Source organism: Sylvia atricapilla, chromosome 5 (assembly GCF_009819655.1).
Source record: "Sylvia atricapilla isolate bSylAtr1 chromosome 5, bSylAtr1.pri, whole genome shotgun sequence".
Classification (NCBI taxonomy): domain Eukaryota; kingdom Metazoa; phylum Chordata; class Aves; order Passeriformes; family Sylviidae; genus Sylvia; species Sylvia atricapilla.
The window spans coordinates 62650298-62674578 of NC_089144.1; the positions used below are offsets into that span (position 1 = coordinate 62650298).

The 24281-nt window shown below is 39.2% G+C and overlaps 1 long non-coding RNA gene across 1 annotated transcript; it reads right to left on the minus strand.

Moving 5' to 3' along the window:
• Positions 1-3407: 3407 nt before the first annotated feature.
• Positions 3408-21120, minus strand: LOC136360933 (uncharacterized). Its single transcript, XR_010743549.1, has 3 exons — positions 20428-21120; positions 5001-5072; positions 3408-3498 (listed from the first exon to the last, which is right to left on the minus strand). It is a non-coding gene; the product is annotated as an uncharacterized lncRNA (long non-coding RNA).
• Between the last annotated feature and the right edge of the window lie 3161 nt (positions 21121-24281).

Genomic DNA, 24281 nt, shown 5'->3' on the forward strand with positions numbered 1-24281 from the left:
GCCTTTGAAAGAACACATTAAGGTTTTAAATACTGATGAGTCGCACAGTCTCAAAATATTTAAGGTTTGAAACACTGAATGTACAATAGCCTTGACTCACACGAACTTTCTCTGCCTCACTCTCAAAACCACTCACTGCTTATGACTAATAGTGTGTCAAAAAAACCTGGGTAATTTTACTTGAAGCTGCACCAAATTTGGACCTCAGGTTCCTGCATGCTAACTTAGGTCTAGAAATTATTCTTTTGAGGAAGGGAAAATGCTTTCCTTTCTCCTTTAATCTTCTAGCTGGTCCTGCAGAACAGGACCAGTCTTCATTCCTCTAAAAGACTGAAAAACCCTGAGCTGGACACAAAAACACATCTTCTTCTGCAAGTGGTTTCAGGCATGGAGCTCTAAGATTTTCTCTCTCCTCCCACCCAAATTTTCAGTTTTCCTCATCCTCGCTGCACAAGGATGTTTGTGCTGTTCCACAGCAAGCCCAGTGAAGTTTACATTGGTAAGAGACACCACTATTAAACTGCTGGTGCATTTCCACTGGAAGCCTTTCAGATCCCTGCTGACAGCACAAGACTATCTGTAACCCACACAAAAGTCCCCACCACAGAAAGCTGAAGAGGACCCAGATTCCAGGAGGAACTCACAGAACTCACAAGGTTATTGTGGATACTGGTGAAAGATGTGGGACAAAACACAGGTCTGCCGACTTGCCCTCCAGGACCAGTAGACCATTCTGACTCACGCTGCTAATTTCATTCAATTTTCTTCCCCTAAATAAGCAATCTTTCCATAATCAAAAAATTCTTGAGCTTATATGGACTCCAAAGTTAATTATCCATCAGCAACAGCAGTACAATAAAGTAAGGAAGAAAGCCAATATCCTATTCAACTTGTCAATTGTTAATAATAAAAACTTTTCAGCATTAAAGAATCATGAAAAGCAGCAACACTATTTCCTTTTTGCCTCTTAAAAATAAAGACAGTGGCTCAGAGATTAGTTTTGATGTACTTACAGATTTGTATGCATTTATGCATTTCCGGGGTTAAAAAATGGAGCAATTACAATTCTTAGCAAATTGACTTCAAAATTATAGAGATTCAAGTTCAGTTTCAGTCTTTTTCAATCATAAAAGGGACACCTCCTACGAAACAATTTTCTAGATTTATGTGAATTCTAGCTTTGTATTTAAAAATTAAGTTGTTTACTGAAATATTATAAGCTACCATGGTATTGGAAAACCTGTTCCATACACCAAAAAAACCCTTAGTCCATCTGTTCTTGAACAAGAACTAGCTGTACTCATTAGAGGAGGATTGCTAGCAGAATGAAGGGCAACAGCAGTCAGAATCCATTTCAGCTTCTTACTTGGAATTTCTTTAATTATTAGGTTTGGTTTTGCACAGATACAATAGAAAAAAATAAACTACATGGAGCAGTCATTGCACAAAGGAAAGGACAGAGGGACACACGACAATCTTTGATAGAACAAGAGGTAATATATATGGAGCAACACAAAAAAAGTATCCTCTGTTCATATGACAAAAGTTTTATTCAAGCTACTTGAAAGGGACAGAGGAAAACAGCACATCCAAAATGTTTCTGAGGAGGGGTGGACAAAGAAAAGAAAATTTAGTCATCTCCCCTTCTTGTTTGGCTCTGAGACAGAAGTTTAGGAACAAACTGGTTTTAAATGGAAGACATGAATGGAAAATAAAGAATATATTGACATCCGGTGTCCTGAATTGATTCCATTGAAAGGATTGTCTTTCACAACAATGACACCATGTGCTTCAGCTTTTCCAGTCCCAGCTGCTATCTGACCAACCAAGATTCTGGCATTTTATTCAGGCTGATGAAGTCTGAAATTAAGCTTTAGAAATGTATGTTTTTCAAACTGGATAGAAGGGGGGAGTGTCTTTTTGGTAATGACCACTTAAAAATCTATTCACCCAAAACAAGGCATACAGATAGCAGTTAGTAACCATTGTCTGCATGAGATACTAAAGCTTTAACTAAAACCAATCACAGCATCTAAGTTAGTGAAGTGTCAGGCCTCACACACGCATGGATTGAAGTTGTTGCCCATTTGTTATACCATTTTTTAGAGTTCTACTGAAACAGGCTTGTAATTCCTGACAGTTGCAACATTTACTGCCAGACAAGGTAGAACAACAGAACACTGATCTGCTCTATTATCACCTTTGTTTCTACAGAGGAATCAACTTTAAAATAAATACAGACTCATAGAACTGTTTAGGTTGGAAAAGACCTCCAAGGTAATGGAGTTCAGCTGTTAACCCAACATCACTGTATTCACCACTAAACTATGTCCCCAGGTGTCACATCCACACATTTTTTTTAACACTTCAGGGATGGTGATTCCAGCGCTTCCCTGAGCAGCCTCCAATGCTTGATAACCCTGTCAGTGAAGAATTTTTTCCTGAAATCCAATCTAAACTGCCCCTGGTGGAAACTGAAGGCCAGTCACTGGTTACCTGGGAGAAGAGCCAGAACCCTACCTTGCTATAACCTCCTTTCAGGTGGTTGTAAAGAGTGATAAGGTCTCCCCAGAGCCTCCTTTTCTCCAGGCTGAACACCCCCAGCTCCCTCAGCTGCTCCTCACAGGACTTGTGCTCCAGACCCTTCCCCAGCTCCACTGCCCTTCTCAGGACTCACTCCAGCACCTCAATGTCTTTCTCACAGTAAGAGGCCCAGAACTGAATGTAGTATTCGAGGTGCAGCCCCACCAGTGCCAAGCACAGGGGCACAAAATTGTCATATATTCCTTTTAGCTCCAAGCCATCCAGTGCTGAAGAAGTGCACCTCATGGGAAACAGAATTTTTATACTCTCAAAAATTTACATTTTTAAGAGTATAAAAGCATGTATCTATTCCTGTAAGCAAGCATAAAGATTGAAATTTGCAAAATTTCTTCTTACTTTTTTAAAATCCCAAGATTTAACGATTTTTGTGATAAGCACAGAAGGGTCAATGCTTCCACACTTCCACTGCCTCTCCTGCCTTATCTCAGCTGGCTGTTTTCTTAAAAAGCATGGTACTTAGCAGCAGGAAAGCAATGAATTGAGCGCTGCAGACAGCCAATGACTCCTCAGCAGCAGCTCTGAAGATGCAGGAGGAGACCTCAAGCCTGGGGAGCTGCACTCCTGTTACTGCCCCCGTGCTCCTCAGTGCCACAAAAAACAAGACTGTGGCATTTATTTTTCTTCCACAGGGTGCCCTGAGAGGAGATGTGTGCTGGCCCTGGAAAAAAGGGCAGCTGTTTTGCTTTTGTTCTTACAGGCAGCGTTTGATTCGCGTGATGTCAGTGATAAACCTTTCCCTTCCAAACCGCTACTGTTTACAGAAGGGAGATTTGCAGCTGAGATGAACTATCTCCTTCTCTCCACCTCAGTGACGCTGTCTTTATCCCCTGCAGCAAGCCTCCTTCCAATGTTACGACAGCTGTTCCTGTGGACGTTTATTTTTGGCAACTGTCACTGAAGGACAACAAAGAAACATGGACAGAAGTTGTATTCGGCCATCTGAGTGACCTGTTTGATCCACAAGCCTGGAAGTTGTCCTTCCTTCTTCGGCAGTTCTCCAGAATAACTTTCAACAGCAACATAAGAAACAAGACTTTTACTTGTTATGTCTTCAAAGACTGTTATTTTCAGATCAGGCACAGAACCAGCCTGATACACTGAAACGCATTCTGTAAACCAGAGTTCCTTTCATTTCCAAGCAGTTTGTGGCACCTCTCCCACTGAGCTGTATCAGTAGCGCTTTCGAGTTACTAATGCCTGTAGCAAAGATACTGTTTCTTCCTAAAGCCAATACTAAAGCATATCTAGAGTTATCCAGGCACACCGATGAATATAGTTTTCAAGTATTATGGAAAGTAAATTATATAAAATCTAATTTCAAGAAAATCCAGCCGTCGAAAGGCTCTAGATTTCAGCCCCTTCCTCTAGTAAAGAAAATGCTCTTGCTAACTGCTGATAATAAAGACACAGCTAATTAACAGAATTTAACGTTATAAACGCTGAAATTTTTTTTGTCAACAGCAAAATGCAGTGCATAGAAGAATGGTTAAGGAGAATGGACAATGGTCCAGGCTGCCTCAAGAGCACAGTGCAGCTCAGGCACCTTGCACATGTGAGGCATGAAACAGCTCATACTGGTGGTACCTACCCAGAAGTGGTGGATCTGGTTCTGCAAGTTGTGCATGAACAGAGAGAGATGGAAAGCCAACATCAAGAGGTTTGCCTCACAACAGCAGAATAAGCTGTCACACTAATGCATTCAATTAAAAAAAAAAAAAAAAAAAAAAAAAAAAAAAAAAAAAAAAAAGAGAGAGAGAGAGACAAGAGGTATGATGACAAAAGTAGAGCAGATTTCAGCTAAAAACTCAGTCTGTCAAGGTAGGACAATTCAGTTCACTGTCTGGAAGCACCCAACAATAGGGCACAGCAACCAGCAGACGTGCCTGATTATTTCTGCAATCTCACAGAGTGTTTCCATGGAAAAGCAGCAGCCTCCTAGGTTTGACATTCAGCGTCTGACAGCTGAGCCAGCCAAAGCTCAGACTCACAAGGCTCAAAGAGAGATCACAGACAGCTCTTTGGATGTGGGTCTGAGCAATGCAAGAGTAAATCCAGCTCTGGGGAAGAGCCCAACCCCAGGGGTTCTGCTCTGTGCTTTTTATTTACCAGTTAAGTTCCCAATGAAAGCAGAGCAGACATCAGAGCAGCACATGGGTGGGAACTGTGCCCACGGGGCTTTCCTTTCTCCTTAGGCTTCACTAAAGAGTTCATGAACAGTCTGTACAGGAACTGAAGGACTGCTCTTGGACAGAACTGGCAAAACAAAGACAGAAATGCTGGAAAATGAATAGCCTGTGCATTGCCTCCTCTATGAATTATCCTACAGTACTGACCAAGATCGGTAGGAGAGTAAGGAAATGTAGAGAAACCAATGCTACCACAATGAAGTAACTCACGACATTATGGGTATTCAGTGAGCTTGTCTCCTCCATGCAGATACAGGAAGCTCTCATACTTCATCACTCAAACTTGGAAAGAAAGAAAAGTTGTTATAACGTCAGAACTCAAAGTTAGGCTTTGCATAGGTCACGTGAGGTGCAGCAGGAGCAGTGGTATTTGAGCAGTACTAAATATTACATCATGCTTTAGCCCACTGCATGTGGATAACTTCTTCGTGGCAAAGAATGCAGAAAAAAATTCATAAAATGCATTTAGCAGATTCACTCATATAATACACATTGATTTGATTTAAAATCCTCTCTGAACTCAACAGGCACCGCTTTGCCAGGGGTTTCTAAGGTCTGGAGACACAGGTGCCAGATCCAACCCAAACAAGCACTTTTCTGGGCAGTCTGTAACAGCTTTCAGAACAACACCACATTCATTTTACAACACACTTTGCCTTTCTCTACACAAGTTCCTTCCACAGGTTGACTGAGCACAAAGCCATCTAAAGAAACCTCATTTTGGATGGTATTTGATAGGACAAACCTGGAGCATGCCCACAATTGACAGCTCCACTGACAAGAGGAAGGAAAAGCAGCATCACAAGATTTACTGATAACTGATGAGACAACACCAACAAAACCTAAAAATTCCACCCACCTCCCATGGTACCTTACACAAGAGAGGTAGCTTTTTTACAACCCAAATTTACAGGGCCACTTAAGCCAACAGTAGCTGTGTGTTCCACTGGAGCCACTCTGGGTGGCTCCTGGGATTATATTCCCAGGTTTGATTTTTGGAAAATAAATTTTCTGGAAAATACTCCTGAGTTTTATTTTTGTTTATATTTCAAAGGCTCAAAGAATTCTTTGCAGTCTACCTCCCCCCCAGAAGAATATGCAACCAGTTTCACAGCTGGAGGAGAAAAAAATAAAAGGAAAAGGAGGTTTTGCCAGAAACTGCTTAGAAAATCCTGAGGAATACTGGAGGTCTTGGTCACAGTTAGGGCTTCCAGGTGGACTCCTGACAAATATATGGCACTAGAGGCATACAGTGGGTTATCTCTATTTCAGATTATTTTCTGTAAAAGTAATCCGCCTAGTACAGCCTATTGCTGTACAGTATTGCTGGCAGCAAGCACCTTGTGAAGGTGTGTATTATTATTGCTATTAACATATAATGCAACAAAGAGGGATCTTGCAAGGATTTTATTAATTAGCTACAAGGAAACACAAAGGAGTTTAGCACGTGAGTCACTGCAGTGCCTTGAAAGTCTAGAATGTTCATCGTTTGCCTTTAATTGCACTTACTACACAGAAGGATAAGGAAAAAAAATAAGCAGCATAAATCAAGACACATCGACAAAGAAAGACTCCACACATTCTGAGAAATGAGCAAGACTGACACATGCAGAAAACAGAACAAATAAACTGATCTTGTTGGCTAAAAAAAAAATTTTGGAGACACTTCTGAAGTTTCAACTGTCTTTGGACTGGTGAGAAAAACGAGTCCAGAGAATGCAATACGAGCAGGGAGGAATAATTAACTGCATTTCAATGTTCCTTAACGAATACAATATAGTACAAATGTGGATATATAGTGTATCTATGAACTACAATAAAGCATTTTCTATCCAGTCTGCCTGTAGTTACATTTTAAATAGCTAGGATATATTTTATATTTATATATATATAAATGTATATAAAAATACATGCTTATATACATGTACAACACTCTAGTAAATGTGTCCCCTAAACTTTGCCTTCAGGAAGATAAAACCTTTGGCAATGCAATGCAAGGTAATGATGTGAGGGGGAGCTATAATGACACTCACCCATTGTCTCCCATCCATAATTTCAAAGATCATCACTATTCTCAGACAGCATGTGACAGAAAAATAGGAAGGAAAGCTCAGGAAGATGTCAGAAGCCAAGTTCAAATTTAAAGACAAGTCTGTGGTGTACAGTGAGGAAGGTCACAAGCCTCTATTTCTCTTTGTAGGGGTTACTGCCTTGGATCAACACATTCTTGGTCTGTTCCTGCTGCTGTTCTCATCCAAGCCATGAGAATTCAGTTTAGTGCAAGTGCCCTTGAACGCTGGCAGATGACTTGGTCCTCAACAGCAGCAAGAAACAAGATTTCTTTCTGATATCAGCAGAAAAACTAGATCTAGACCACAGATTCACTCTTGCACAGAAAAGTTTGGTCACAGGCTACTTAGAGAGGTTACTGCCTCCTGCTGATCTCTATTTCTTCTCTAGAGATCTATACACTTATCAGCTACAGGCCAGGATGAGAAAAACTGTGTATGTCTTGGTTTTCAAATATTTCTGAGACTCACCCACAGGACATCTATTTACCTCTAAACCAGTAACTGTTAAAGAAAAACCCCCACAAAAACAAAAGACAAGTACTTACAGCTACCCATGCCTTATAAAGGAATGCCAGTGCCACAAGCAGAAGTTCTTACATTCCAGTGATTTTGTGCAAGTGAAACTGCTTATTTGGGGGACAATGCTTAAACTGGACATAGAATGAGCCTTATCAACTCATTCTATGAAAAGGGAAGTTCTGAATTTCATAACTTAGTGACACAGCTCAGGAAATAAGAAACAAGAAGTATTTCAACACAGACTAACAGCAGATTGTGTTGAGTGGGTACCTATGTCAAAGGAAATGTATCTTCAACATTTTTCTTTAACAAGAAAAAAAATCCTTTCATGTCAGGATTCGTTTGTCTCAGTGGCATAGAAAAAGAAAATAGTTATTTTCTTTTCCACATTATGGAAGCCATATTCTAATCTCACCTTTAAGGCCTTCTGGGAACCCTCAGTTCTTAAGAAAATAATGACCAGCTCTGGTAAAGCAGAATGTCTGTCACTCTGTAGAACAGCAGTCCTGCATTTTAGTTTGTTAAGAACTAGAAACACATTTATAAATTCAGAGAAAGGATATCTATAAATTACTTTCACTTGTAGCCTCACTATTTTTTTTACAGTAATAAACTGTCTAGTAGTAAGTTATAATTTTCCTGTAGCAGGAAACCTGTAAATGAGACAGGTCTTGTAATTTCCTCCTCCATTTTTGCTTCTCATCCTTGTAGGTTTTATATCCAGTTCAGCAGGAGGCCTCCAACCCTTCTACTGCTACATATTTGCACCATGTAGAATTCAGCACAGAAACAATCAAGCCCTGACTGCCAAAAGCTCCTGAGTCCTTTCTGCATTGCCTGTTATATTATTGAAATGGTATGAGATAATTTTCAGGCAGAATAAAGAGACTTGACAATTTCCACCACATCTCAATTTAAAAAAAAACCCTCTAAAGATAAATCCCATAGCATCAGGCATGGATGATGCCAGCAGCTTTCTAGACAGCTGGACACTCATGTGCTCATGTGTCACTCACTCCATGCAGCTTCTTTAGAAGTCCATTCCTCAATCTGATTTTTTTAAAAACAGGACAAACTAAGAGTTCTAAGAAAAAGGGGGGTATGTGTCTTCATGAAGTGTGAGAAATACACGTCAGAAAATTAATATTTAATGATCAATGAGAGTTCTATAAGTACATGAATAGAAGACATAACAGGAGACTACATGGTCCAACACCCAGCCCTGAAGCATAATTGGCTTGTCTAATCCATCCTGGGGGGATAAATATGAGAAAACCACATTATCTGAAGTGTGCACTATACCTCTCTCAGCTTAATAGAAGAGAAAGAAGAATACAGAAGAATACTTTTTAACAGGCTGATGCTGCCAGTGTAAATCAACTGCTCTCATTTTCTCCTAACTACCAGCAGGGCAAAGATCCTCAGCATTCTCATGAAAAAAAAATGGAGTTTAAACATCATCATCTCTCAATACTGTCCCTTATTTCACACAGAAACCCTTCTGACCCTTTTATTCAAGCTCTGAACTTATAATTTGAAAGCTCAGTATGAATTATAACAATCTTTTTGGTAATATTACTTCCTGCAACTTTAAAAGCACAAACATTAAATTTTTACACTCTTTCCTCTCAAAATTTCAAGTTACAAAAGCAAGTGAGAACTCAACAGAAACTAATGAAAGCAAAATTGTAGTTTTCAGAGTTTGTGGTTTGCAGAATTACCTTTGACTTCAGCATTATAACCATGAGGACTGATTGCTGTCATCCACAGGAAAGCAGCTGCATCCCACAGGCTGCAAAGAGCACTTACTCATCTGGACTACAGTTACTTAGCATTCAGTAGCAATATATCATATGTTACCTCGCCATCTATTTAAACTTATGATATTTTGTTTAAACTTCCATTAAGCTTTTTATGACAAATAATTAAGGCTATATTGTAAGACTGGGATTTTTTTTTTTTCTCTTGAAATAGTCTGTTTCCATTGGTTCAGGAAATTGTAATCTAATATCTAATTTTAAGGCAATCCCACAGTATCATGGAACAAAATAACAAAATCTGTAGTCAAACAGTTTTCAGATTTAGCTTTTAATCAGTCCCTCTCTTCCATTACAAGTAGAAACATTAGTAAGTTTTGACATTCATATCTGGAAGCTACAAAATTAAGACAAAGCACCCCAGAAAAGACTTTCAGTTCAGTCCTACGTGATCCAAAACAACCAAACTCCAAAATGCATCCACTCCCCAACTCAGAAGAAATCACATTCAAATTTAAGACACGCATTTGTCACAGCAAAGACATCTACATATGTGATTTATCAGAAGTGATGTTAAAAGTGGATATAAATACTCCAGCTGACTCAACACAGCACAGCAGCAGTCTATGGCTGCCAAACTGACCTCGAGTATGTTCCTCTGAACACAACACACATCCTGTACCTCTGCCACCTCCCTCTAAAGCAGCAGCTGGCTGCTGGAAACACCTATGTGCCCTATTCAATCGGGAGACTGTTTGCTATTTTACTCTAAAAGGGAAAATTCAGCCATTTTGTTTTCACAAAGAGCTTGAGAAACACTAACGATACAGCTATAAGAGATTCTAGTCACAATTATTTAGACTATGAGGACACTGTGAACCACAAGAAGCCTTACTGTCTTCCTCAGTGATCTCCCTGGGGATTTGAGGGATTATGATGCTTAGATTTGGAAGCAAAAGGATCTGACAAGTTCTTTTGAGATATACAGGAAGCCTACGTACTAAGCGCAGTACATGATGGTAAACTGCTTGCTTTTTACTCTCTCCCATTTGACAGCAAGGATCTCCACTGAATGCTGATTTAGAAAGGCTGCCAACCTCTAACCCAAAATAAGCAAAAGTGTTATGTGTGTTCAGAGGAATGTTGACTTGTTCACACTATGGTCTCTCCCATTTCCAGGAATATAACAGAACAATAGCTATGTTTGATTATATTCAAAAAACTTTAATTTTTAAATAAACAGCCAAAATTTATGTGTATTTTGGGGTTAGAATTGTTGCTCATACACCACATCACAGCAAAGGGACAAAGCTTCAGACATTCTGGAAACAGTAGCTTAACACAATTTTACCCTCATCTACTCAATGTCCAGTTTCAGTAGAGCAGCCAATAGGAAAAAAAAAAGTGTTAACTCCTTGAAACAGAAAAAATTGATAACAAAACTGAAACTCCTCCAGTCCATAATTTGGCTCAGATTTGGAAGCAAGAAAGCAGAAGAGGAGCTGCTGGAAAACACTGACATGCACATAAGCACAGAGGTTCTTTAGTATTAGAGCAGGTGAGAAGATGGGGGGATGGGGTGTTGGGGGTGAGGCTGTTTGGCTGGTTGGTTTGAAGTCTATAAACAAGCCAGGCCCTGCAGAATTATTATGAATCATGATCAAATCACATCAAGTTGTCAACATCTGATTGCCCTTACACTTGTACATTCTGTACATGTCCCTCTGAATTAAAATGGTAAAATATTAATCAGCAGCGGCAGCACACAAGATATTTTCATGCAGGAAGAATCAAATAAAGTGGAAATTACTCACAGAGCAAAGCAAGAACAAAAGCTCTTTACTCAAAGTTTGCTTTGTGCCAAAATCTTCATGCAATCCATATTATTATTCAGCCAGTGCACAGTGGATTTTTTTTCTGAATTTTCTTTTAAATAAAGATGTGTTTACATGAGTAATGCCATAAAAGAAAAAAAAAAAAAAAAAACAAAACAACGAAGTACACCTACACAAAAAAAAGAAGATACACACTTTAATTTGGGTCATTCTCCTTTTACTGCAGATTATTAACAGCTGCCCAGCATTTTGCCAAGTCCATGGCCACATGTGCCCATGACTCTGACTCACCATTTTAGCCTGCAAACACTGCTACATAGTCTCTTTAGTGCTTCCTAATCTTTTTATGGTTTAGGGCATCCTCATTGTGACTCTGAAATGAGTTGCACAGAGAAAGACACACTGAAGCCAGAACAGCTCTGTGGTGTACACTTACACCGTTAAAAACTAAAAATAACAGAAGGGTTTACAAACCACAAAAAAGAAAAAAAAAAAAGAAAAAGAAAAAGAAAAAAAAAAAAAAAAACCCAACAAACAAAAACCCCCATCAACCCAACAGCAGTTCAGTTTTGCCTTCTCCAAGGACTTCTTTGTCCTCTTCTGTACAGGGCTGGAACATCTTCATTATCTTGCAACATGTCCAAGGCATCCCTCAGAATTTTTTGCTAAGCTTTTCTATCAGCTACCATGACTGACATGACACAGGGTGGGTGGAGTGGAAGTGGGGGTGGAAATAATGACTTTTTACCTTTTCCAGAACTGAAACTATTAATATGAATGATGGTATTCTCATAAGACTTTCAAAGCAGGTGTATGAAGCTGGGAAATCAATTCAAAATCAAGGAAATAAATACCCAGCTACAACAGGCATGTATTTGCTGCTCCACCTTGAGGAATACACTTTTGCAAGATTTGTATCCTAGAGCTCATTATCACCTTATCTGTTGCTTTTATTATGTACCTGAACTCCTAGAAGGAAAAATGAAAAAATGACTATTCAAGAATAAATTCTATCTTAAGTCTATAGTTCCTTCAGGACAGAAGCTCACAGTAACTTAAAAAATGAGGAAGATGTCTCAAGATATGATATCACATATTATATGATATATTTCATGAGGATATAACTTAAGTTCTTGCATCTATGGAGCTGAACTGCAGGAAGCGGGAATCATGACCAAAACATGATTTCTTTTGCTATCCAAGACAAAGCAGTTTGTGCATATTTTTCTCCTTTAGGGGGCAAAACAACTACTTTATTTGCCTTACAAAGAACAGCAACCAACAGCAAAGATTATTTCAGTAGGCCCATGCTTTGGGCCAAACAGCAAAGCATCTAAACTCTTACAGGAACATTTGCAGATAATCTAACATTAGATTGCAGGCAATCTAACAAGTGTTGTCAGATGCTCTCTGGGTGAAGCTGCACCACCTGCTGCCTTAACTCATGCAGTAGTCTAGTTTTGAAGGAATCATAGAAAGTTTGAGTTGGAAGAAAACCACCTTAAAAACCACCTGGTTCCAGCCCCCTTCCATGGGCAGGGACACCTTCCACTACACCAGATTGATCACAGCCTCATCCAACCTGGCCCTGAACGCTTCCTGGGATGAGGCATTCACAACTTCTCTGCGCAGCCTTTTCCAGTGTCTCTCCACATTCACAGTAAAGAATTTCCTCTTAACATCCACCTAAACTGGAGGCAATACTCCAGATGTAGTCTGACCACTAACAGGCTCACTTTCCATGACCCAGCACAGCACAAAGACACATTATTGTCTCATAATCTCCCCCTGTGTGCATTGCTCTCCAAGCACCAGCTTCTGCTATTGCACAGAGATTTTTCCAACAGGGACAGTAAAATTTTATTTTGCCCATAATGAACTGCATGGAGGTTTTCTCAATCCATTTTCCCAATCTGACAAAATCCTTCTGAAAAGCATCTCTACCCATATCAATTGCTCCCCCTCCATGCAATATCATCCCCAAAGTTGCTGAAGATGCTCTGCTTTCCATTGCCCAGGTAGTGCACAGCAGTATGGAACAGTATCATGGTCAGGGTTAAGCCAGGAAAAAAGGGATTCCTTTTCTTTCCCTGTCTGCCATTTGGCTGGCCTCATACCAACAGACCAGTGTCTTCCAAAGGACTACTGAAAGTGCTTTGGGAGTCAAAGCCACCTCCACAATAACTGTCTGACCACGTTGTTCATATCCAAAGGGCAACATCCCATAAATGTAAGTACAACAGCGTAAGATGGCTCCTACTCTAAGCTCAAATACCAGTTTACCTCTGGGCAAATTGCTTTACTTCGAGCATAATTTAAACTAAAAGAATCTCATCAGTAACTGTTAGTCTTTATCTGTCGCCATCTGCTACTTTTCAAGTGTTTAAAGTTCTTTCCTGTCCTGAACTGTTTGTGTACAGGACAGAATGAAAACATAAACAACAAAGGAGACAAGAAGAACTTTGCAAAGCTCTTCTGGTGGGTTTCTTTCCCAAGGGTCCTTTGAAGACCTTTTGAGTTCAGTAACTTCATAGAATGGAAAGCATGTTTACATTTTTGGTGTATGAAGGCATGGCACAACTATTTGTATAAAAATAAATGGATGTAATAAATGTCAGAATAACATGTTAGGTTTGGGTTCTTTGGCTGTTTTTATTCGGAGAGGGGCAGGGATTAGGAAAAGGCAGGAAAACATAATAGCAATATCAATTTATCATTATTCACAGGGAAAAAGTTTGCAGATCATTTCCATAGATGAAGTGCAGCACCACTTTGGACCTTGCTAAAGTCATATGCAAACTGGTGATACATATGGTGCCCCAGGGGATTTAGAAGCTCACAAGAACAGCTGCTGAAATATCCCTTCAAACAATGCAGTTCATACCACAGGAAAAAACCCTATTTTGGACTCTTTCACTAATCTGTAATTTTTACTTTTGGCTGACTATGAAATCTTGTGGTTTATTTAGGGTGGAGAGGAGCACTCTGGGGAAATAGAGAAATTAAGTTTAGATGAGAGATTAAGTTTAGTCAAGAGATCATAGATTATCAAGAAGACACCATAGAAACACGTAAAGTTAGTTTAATAAATCTTTCCATTCAGAAAAGTGGCTTCACCTTCTGTGAGATAAATGAGCTCCATTAGAATCTAGGACGTGCTACTCCTTTTCAAAGAAGAAAATTCACTCTCACCACTGTGTCCTTCTCACATTCAAGAGCAAAATCAATTTAGAGATATCTGCATTTGTCACAGAGATGCTTTGAAAGAAAAGAAGAAAAGAAACAAAACCAAACCCAAACAAACTATTAACAAAGAAACCTGGGAAATATGGTCATTCAAACAGGAAACAATGATGGAATTACGATGATATCCTGCATGGAGAACTTAAAACCTAAAAATTCCTATGGTAAGCTACTGAATTGCTTCAAGAAATCTAAATTCAAAATCTTTGTCTCTACAATTAATTTTTTTTTGTCCTCAACATATTCCTCAATTCTCTGCGCAGGCTTCTATGTGCACAACCCCAGCATTAATAAACCCACTGGCCAAGAACACAGGAGGAAGAAACAGTCATTAATAACTTGAGGCTGTGCAGATATTTTTAAGGCAAGGAAAATGAACATGAAGTTCTTGATGGCACCCATGGTGTTTCTAGGCAGTCATACAGGAGAGGAAAAAAAAAAAAAAAAGGGAACTCAGGAATCAAAATAAAAATCGGAATTTGTTCTAATACGGGATAAAGGAAACTGCTTTCCCATTAGAGGACAAATAAATATCACCAACTGCCTGACACAAAAGGGAAGAGGAAAACAACAGGAAAACTTGCCAGCTGAGGAAAGCGGTAATCAGCTGCCAAGGATCATTTTAGGGCTGCAGCTGCTTGTCTCTGCCAAGTTGAAAGAGTTCGCTACTCTAAAAGTATATTTAAGATTGCCACTAGGGAGTTTAAATACTGACCTTGTATGGAAAAATTCCACTGAGAAGACAGCAAATTTCCAGGATCTCGGGAATTTTGTTAAATGTCATCTCATGATTTCCCAGGTTCAGCATCAAAAGAGCTATTCCAAAAATGCAACCAATGTTGCTTTTTTCCCCGCTCACATCCCTACCCACAGGGTTGCCAGTCTCTCATGTGCCTGTCTGGATTTAGTTCTGCACATCCCACTCCAAAGGGAACAACTTCCAGACTGAGAATTTTGCTGCTACTATATCATCAGTAATCTATTTTTACTGGGTGATGCACAGGGCTTCTGGGAAGACAGCAGATATAACATTTCTCTCGGTATTTTAAGATTATTCATGTACAGGGCTCTCAGCAATACTCCTTGTTGATATTTTAGAGAAGCATTGCCGATAAGCTCACAAGTATTTTAGGATTTAAAAGGGCTAAGTATAGTGAAAAAACCCAAACAAACAAACAAAAAAACAAGAAAAAAGCAGCAAGGTTTTCTTCATATAATGGTGTGCCTCAAGCTAAACTACTTTCTTCAGATTAAGTATTTTTAATGGAAAAATCTGTCTGTATGGGACAGCACTGATATCAAGAGACATGAAGGAAGATCAAACCCCCTTTGTGATATTTGAGAGTTTAACAGAAACCCCCTCAAACAGGTGATGAAGGAAGAAGTGATGTAAAGGTGCACAAACCCCCAAAAGAAGTGATTCATTATATAACATCTGCATCTAGGTTTCAAACATATCACATAGCATATCAGCTGGAAAAAGCATATAGCAAAGTCAGCTGCAGGAAGAAACCCAGATCCATAAGGACAGTGTCACATCCTTTAACACCTCCACAATCAGCTGACATTTATTTTAAGCACTCAAGACAACCAGGAAGCATTTATTCCAGATTACAAACTTTTAGCCAGGAATTCTGCCACCCTTTCTCTTGAATCAGAAGCAACCAAATGACCTAAAATTTACTACTTTTGAAGGAAGAGACAGATGCAATTTTGTTCCTCTGTAGTAACAAGGTGAGTAGTACCCAATGTGTGTGGGGAGCTACTCTGCACTGAAAGTGATTATTTGCTAAAAGACAAGATGACTGTCATCAGGTATTGCTAAAAAAGCTTAAATACCTATGTAGCAAACATGACAAAAAAATAGAAGCCACTGGAAACCACGAGCATTATACTAAACAAAGAGCAGAATTCTACTGGAAGCTGGCAGTTCATAATTTTGTAGTACTCCCCTCCACCATTATCCCAACAGCAGCAATTCAGTCATGGTTATTGTATTTCACTGCTGTTTCAGAGCAATCAGCATGGATGTTACTTTCAGTGACAGATAAATCTCTAAGGCAGTATAAACTTCCTGATGAAAACGTGGCCAGCCAACCATTTACTGCCCTATTTACAGAACAAACTAGTCCATGAAACAGGAACCTCAATATCCTACTTCAGCCTCAAAAGTCTTACCAAGGAACACAGAAGGAGAGAGAAAAACTAAATACAGAATAGGACATCACAGAAGCTTTTTGTAGGTACAGAGTAGCTTGATGACGTTTAAGAGAAATTTTTAAAAAATAACATTCACACTGCAAAAGTCAGTTAAAATGTGCTTTCTTAAGAAAAGATATGTTTCTTAACCTATTCTTTCCACTGTGCTAATACATGTACATCAATGAAATTTAAAAGTTCAAGTGTCAAGAAGTGTAAAAGTGCAAAGAAAGTTTATCAAGTTTACAATTATCTATCAGATGCTCACTGGATCTTCAGGAGGCATGAAGATAAGAACATATCTGGAATACATTCAAGAAAAAGACAGAAGTTTTACAAATAAACCTAATTTTAGACACTGCCACTGGCTCACCAGTTTCATTTTGACTATTTTAGAGACATAAAGTACTAATGAGGAACGCTTATTTTCTTTTTGTTGTTTGTTTGTTTTGTTTAAAAACGGACACAAGTTTCATAAAAGACCCCAAGCTGTTCTCTGAGATACCTGAGTGATCACTGGGAACTGGGAACTACATAAGGTCTGTATTTTATTAAATTTGATTCTCACCACAGTTACAGTGGTGTGTATCACAGTCCTTATGTTCCACAGATCTTACAGTTATGGTGCAGTCTGACTTAAAAAAAAAGAAATAAAATAGAATTACCATGAGCTATTTCTGGACAATATCAGGATCCTAAAGACAAAAATTCACAGGAAGATCACATATCGAGGCAGTAGAGAAAAGAGCACAGAGATAGGACTTCTTGAACTGCTGCAGATATCTCAAATAAGAGGACTTCCAAGAGTCCCAGGAGAGAACAAAAACCTGTATGGCCAGCTCAGATCATTGAGGAAATCAGAAGGAAAGAAGAAATAAGAGTGAAAAAGAGCACGTGACAGAACCACTTTAGCAGACTGAACTTTGCAGAAAAGGTGTATCTAGGAGAACCTGAGAGACATCAGCTGCACAGGAGCAGCCCTCACACCTCCTACATCAGCCTCCGAGGAAAGGCTCAGGAACAGCTGAGGCTGAGAATGGAAACAAACACAGCGAGTCTAAAACCCAGGTAAACTTGTTATATACCCCCACCGTGTGTAAATTACAGTTCTCTGACTGTAGTTGGCTTGGTTTGTCTTGGTTACTTTAGACATACAAGAGGAAGCTTGTAGGAGGATGAGAAGGTTGTTTTTTTCAAATGTGTGACAGACAACACTTCAGCTAGAAACAGTAAGTGCAGCAGTCATCTGTGCTTTGTTTTTTTGGATTTACAAAACCAAAACTGGACTCTCCTACCCCAGCCTGGCTTCTGTAAAATTTACAGAACTGAAATGAGCAACATTACTTTAATATACTTTCTTATAAGCACGCAAGTGGAAATATAAATCTGAACAGCAGCATTCAGTCTTGGTGGTGTTCAGTGTACTCAAAACCTTGACTTCCTACCCTTTTTACTCTCCCCAGATGTACCAATGTAGAAGACACTGCCTTTCCTATGGCTCTGGCCTGGCTGAAGTCTTAACCCCCTATTTTTGAGCACAGAAGTGATGTTTGAAGTGGGCTCCACATTCAGGTCCCACCCCACTGAGTTTAGTGCAGAAAATGTAAACGACTGTGAACACCAGTACATAAATCGTCCACAAGGAAAACCATTGATAAAGAGAGGTCAACAAGTGGTTTCAGTATACCTCCAGGTAAAACCCACTTACGTTTATGTGGCCATCTTGCAAAGACCACGGCAAAGAAGTTTTAAATGTCTATTGGATTAGATGGCAATCTAAAACCCACCACCAGCACCAGTGGTCTGTCACTGACCATCCTGCAACTCCTAAGTTAGAGCAGTCCTGACAGAAGTCACTTCCAAAAAGACTTTTCTATTTCAACAGTAATGGAAATTAGGACATTAAGTGTTCATCGTTCCAAATATAAATTGAGAAATAAAATATTTTCAATAACTGAAGCATTTTTAAAGAACAAAAGAAGTCAATCCACATAGGTCAGTGCAGGCTTCCAAGTGATAGATTTGGGAATTATGAACATTGTGAGCCCAGGAGTTAGCAGAAGGAAGGAATGTCTTACTCTATGCAAAGCAGCTCTGAGTACTGTGAGATATCAGGACCTTACCCAGCATGTTTAGAGAGTGCTGTAAGAGCTTCTGAGAACAGTCTTGATCACTACCAAATCATGTTACTAAGTATAAAAAGCATGAGGAATTGAAGAAGCAGAATCTGGGGGGTGAATATACTTGTTTTTCCTGTGCATGGCAACATACCTACACTGAACAAAATTGGTTAAAACAATGTACTAACATTTCATAGAAGAATTCCCAAAAGTTGTCCCTTTCATTTACCTTGCTCTAAAAGAAAATAAGTCGTAGTTTTGCCTTTTCATGGGAAAATGAGCAGCTCTCCATCTTTGGTATTTTCTCCCATAATTGTGGAACTAAAGAGCATAGCAGAGACCTCAGTGACACGTTCTTCATCTTAAGCCAGATTTAGAATAGCCTTGAAAGGAATGCCACGCAGAAACTCGTTTTCTAATAGAGCCCCCTTTCTCCATCTTTGATCCTCACAAACTCACTCTGACAGCTACAACACAGAAGAGGTCAGCACCACAAGCTGGCTATTCTGATCACCTCCAAGAGGCTGGCACCCCAGGAAAGATTCAGGAAAGCAGTTCATGGGAACAGCACAAATAAAGGAGCAGACAAAATGGAAATTCAAGAGCAGTGACATGCCTGGCTACAGCACAGTCATGTCATACAGTTAATGGAATTATGTGGCAGCAGTCTTTCCCAGAGAAGTAAATCACTGAAATATTTCTGAAGCATGTCTGCCAAACACCTCATATTTCATTTATTATCCTTTCACAGCAGCAAGCTGTTCACAGACTAAATTTCTCTCATTAAAGTTACACATGAACCCTTTAGACTGATCTATTTAACAAAAATGAAAGTCACATTTTAAAAAAATAGAGAAATTGTCCTTAAAAGGCCTCTATTGGAACTTGTAAATCCCACCAAAACCTCTTGCAATTGTAGACACACATTATGTACCCATACACCTTGCAGTCTCAAGCACCTTCCATCTTTCCTGGCCTATTTCCAGCACTTTTGGAAAATAGGTTATTTATTCTTAAAGAAAGCACGTCCTTTATCCCATGGATGAGCAGAGGGGCTGCTGCAGCAGGTCAATAAGGCACTGCAGGAAGGGCAGCACTGCTCTGCTCCCCCTTCAAAGACAGATCAAAGCACTGCCTTCGTTAGCAAGTATTGACTGCCCTCTCTAATTACTGCATTCTAGACCTCGCATTTTCATTGCAGAACAAACTTCAGCTGCCCACAGGAGCCACTTGCTCAGCAGCTTACATTTAGCTTTTACTGACAATTTCACATGCTGAAAAGGGGCACAAACCATTTTTTTTTATACAAAAGCACTTCTGGGTTTCTAAAAATAGTTAAAATACCTAGAAATGTACTTGCTGATATTAATCCACCAAATTAGGCACCTGAACCTCTTGGTTTACGCGTCTAAAGTTAGAAATAAAAATCCAGTATTCAGACTTGTAAATTAATGAAGCAGTTTTCAGAAGATCTCAATACCTCAGAAAAATAGAATATTTAGCTGTTACATTTGTACGTAAAATCCTGGCTGCAGAGTGGAAAACTTTAAACTTGCTCTTACAACTCTGATTAAGCCCACTGAGTAATACCTTTGCTTTTTCCTATGCATAATTTAGCAACAGACAATCAACCCCAATTAACTGCAGGCAGGAATTTAATTCTGAATCCCATTGTTGTCAGAATAGAATACTGCTCTTCTATTTTTCCCCTCGCTTTCTTTTTGTCCTTCAGTGTTTCTCAGTAAACAAAACCCTGATTACTTTTCCCTTAAATATTTGCTGCATTAAATATTTGCCTGAAGGAAAGAAGGTCTATAGAAAATTATGATATCCTCACCCTACCCTATTTTCCTGAAGGATTACTGTCTACATAGAGCAACTTAATTACTTACCAGTGAAGATATCTATGAGCATTTGGTAAGAAATCAGGGATACACATTTTTTCCTTCGGTCAAAAGAGATACTTTCTACACCAGGTTTCGTGCTATATCCTCAGAACTACCACCTAAGGTGACTGCACAACCTAGAGACTGAAGGGCTCGCTGTCTCTTTCACTTCCTTTTGTGGTTTTCAAGGCCAAAATGAGAGGGAGAGTTGTTTTTTCCACCAGAATATTGCACCCTTCACTTGTTTTATGAATATGTGAAAAGGTTTTGAAAGTGAGAGCTTTATTCTTACTTTTTGCTCTGATCTGTGGATGCAGAAAAAGATGGCAAAACCTCACACAAGCTCAGAACACCTCCACTTTATGCTTACTCTTTTGTCTGCATGCACAACCTCCTCCAGAAAGCAGACACTTCAGTATCTGAATAGTAAAACTCTACCCAGACAAAAGGAAAGCACAGCACTGTGGCTACCACAGGAATATATTGTTAAGACTACACTCATTATTCCCTGCAGAGCAGTATCATTGCCTGCTGAGCATTTCCTACCCTTTCCACAGGAAAGAGTGAGCTGACAACTATAGAAAGTGGGATTTTTGTCACCCATACCCAATCCTTGCCAGTTTATCTGCAAAAATCTAAAATAATTACAATATGGCCATAAATGCACTTCATCTTATTCCAGCCACTTGGTAGAAGGAAGAAGTCTTTTTGTTGTTGTTGTTTTTGTTGGTTTGTTGGTGTTGTTGGGTTTTTTTGGGGGTTGGGGTTTTTGCTGGTTTTTTTGTTGTTGGGGTTTTGTTTGTTTGTTTGTTTTTTGTTTGTGGGTTTTTTGTTTGTTGGTTTGGTTTGGTTTTTGGTTTTGTTTTTGAGATACAGGACATCAAGAAAGCTCAGCTTATAGCAATTGCTTCTCAGTTTTGCAAGTATATTCATGAGCTCAAATAAACAGTTTTGGAATAGTCCTGCAGCTGAAATATTCTGTGTTCATTTCACACTGGGTCAGTGTTTTGAAAGATGTCTCTTCATAACACTGCTCTCCAAGCAAACTCAGTATCAGCAGAGCAGACCAAAAGCAATAATCTGATAAGTAGCTCTTGTATCTCTAATTTAATAGTCTGTGGTATAAAAACACCCTAAAAATATAGAATCATCACCTGCAATCTTTCTGTTCCATAGTCCTTTCCAGTGGATTATACAGCAATATGATGCTTCAGTGATTATTTGTGCAATAAGATGGAGATATCAATCAAAAAAAACCCATAGTAGCTGCCTCCTTTTTTTGCAGGGAAATGGAGTTCTGGTCCTTTAAACCTTCTTTTGCAGAAAACACAATTCTGAAGGTAAAACTATACTTATCACACAGACTAAGATAAATAGGTCAAAAATATTTTATCAAAGGAAATACTTTCAAAACCTTTGAAGGCTGATGATTTACTCCTGAGATGAAAAATACATATACAAATGAGAACATTACAAATGAAAACATTATGGGTTTGAAGAAATAGGTTGTAAAGAACCTCAATCCATTCAAAACTGTATTACTTGTTATACAGGGCTGCTTGAAAATAAAATAAAAACATACAAAAATGTGATGGTAACACAAAAATTTTCTAAATTTGGGACATGATATAGTACAGGATCTAGTGTTTTGGCTTACAATTTGACAAAACAGTCCCAGGAATCCTTTGTTCTTATTTAGATGGAAGCACACTGGACAAGTACATCTGCCTCACATATCCAAAAAACTACAGCAAATAACTTGTATATCATTTCTTGCCAAGCAGCTCAGTCAAAAAGAGGAGGGACAGGGAAGAAAGTTGCCGAGACAGATTTTGTCAACCATCAGCAGAGTCACTAAGGGATTTAGAGAAGCATTCAACAGGCTCTTTGAGCAGTCTCTGAAGGTGAATGTTAAGTTGCACAGGCACTGGGAAAACGAGAAGTGCATCTGTACTTACTTTCGGGATTTTTGGTTTTGCTTTTTAGAGCATCTATTGCCATGGATGCAGAAAGCAAAACTGAGTTTTAGAAAGGTTTCACTACCCAACATAAGTAACCACACTGCAGATATGAAAAGCATAGTGCAGGAATTACAGTAAAACCACTAAAATGTTAAGAATATTTTACCTTTTATCCATTTCCATAGGCAATTTATCCTCAATTGCAAATTTTCATCATTGATCCCCAGCTCACAATTAGCCACTTTTAAAGAAAGAAATATGCAGGTGAATTGCTCTGGTTTCATACTAGACTTTGAAATAAGGATAGAAAACTATCATGTTCAGCTATTGGTCCTCGTAACCATTTTACAATTCCTCACAGATTGATCTGTCAAAGAGAGACCTTTTGAATGAAGTCTGTGGGAAACAAACCTATGTTCTACATGGTCATATTTCTTTCACCTGACCATAAAAAAGACCAGACCTGATTTTAGGTAAACATGCATCAGAGAGGTCAGAAATCCCCTCACCTTTCATGTGACATGGCCAATTTACTCAGAATAACCATTTCTACTGAATTACAGCATTATGAGGTGTCGCCCTGATTTTCAGCCTTCTGATTGTTTTCTATTCTTGTATTAGAGCTCTCACGCATTGAAACATAAACCAAGTAGATTGTTTTCACACTCCTCTCTGTGATAAACTGCTGGTTTGACCACTGGGTGATGGTCAAAGGGGTGCTCCTCTTGTCCCCCAATCCTTGACCAGTCCCAAAAACTATGCAAGTTAAGATTCCCAAAATAAAGTCCTTTTTTCTCACTCTCAAGGTAACAAGTAAGTGTCTTTCTTTTTGTGTCATCTTGTGACAATGAGGGACAGGATATTTGCAAACAATTCACAGTTAAACAATACCTTAGAGAAATTAACCTGATTTACTAGCTGTAGGTCAGTACTCAACACTTTCAAAGAGAGTTCAAGAAAGTTCAGTGTATGAACATCCATAAAATCATAGAATGGTTTGGGTTGGAAGGGACTTTAAAGATCATCTAGTTTCAAGCCCCCCACCATGGGCAGGTACAACTTCCACCAGACCAGGTTGTTCAGAGCCCAAACCAAACTGGCCTTTTGTGTTGGCCAAACCAACACAACTTCTCCAGGCAACCCGTGCCAGTGCCTCATCACCCTATGAATACATAATGTGTTCCTAACATCTAATCTAAATCTCCTCCTTTTTTAGTTCAAAATTGTTCCCCTTGTCCTACCACCTTGTGTATTAAGTGCTCTCCCATGTAAGTCAGCTCACTGTTTTGATAAAAACGGTGCTGAAGTGAGGAGCTGCATCTGAAGATACCTATAAAAGAAGATAGAAGAAATAGAAGAAAGGATATACAACTAATGCTGTTATCAGTTGGCCTTTTTTTTTTTATTATTTTCTGAATATGAAAAGCTCAAGACCTCTAAGGAGTTCAATATTATACCCCTACACACTGTTAAATCACAGCACTGTCTGTAGCTCAAGCCTGTAATGGCTAGTGCAGGAAGGAAAACCAGACCAGCTTTGCTGTGCCACAGCCAGCTGGAGAGTCACAGCAGTCCCTGCTGCCAGAACACAGCACTGCTATGGCCCAAGGGATCCAGCAGGATGGAGAACTTTGATAGTCTAACCTCTGAATCCTGCCATCCCCACTGCTGCACATTCACAGCTGCTGTGGTGAACGTGCTGTAGCCTTCCCTTCCTGGTTCCAGCACAGAAGCAATTTATTATGCTTTTTTTAGTAAAGGTTAGTGGAGAATTCAGTGAGATACCATGAGGGAAAGAAGGTTTTAAATTCTATTACAATGTAAAAAAATTACTGTGTTTATTTTGACTGCCTGTTTCGAGCCTATCAAGAGCAGGAATCCCTACTCAAGTCTGTATGC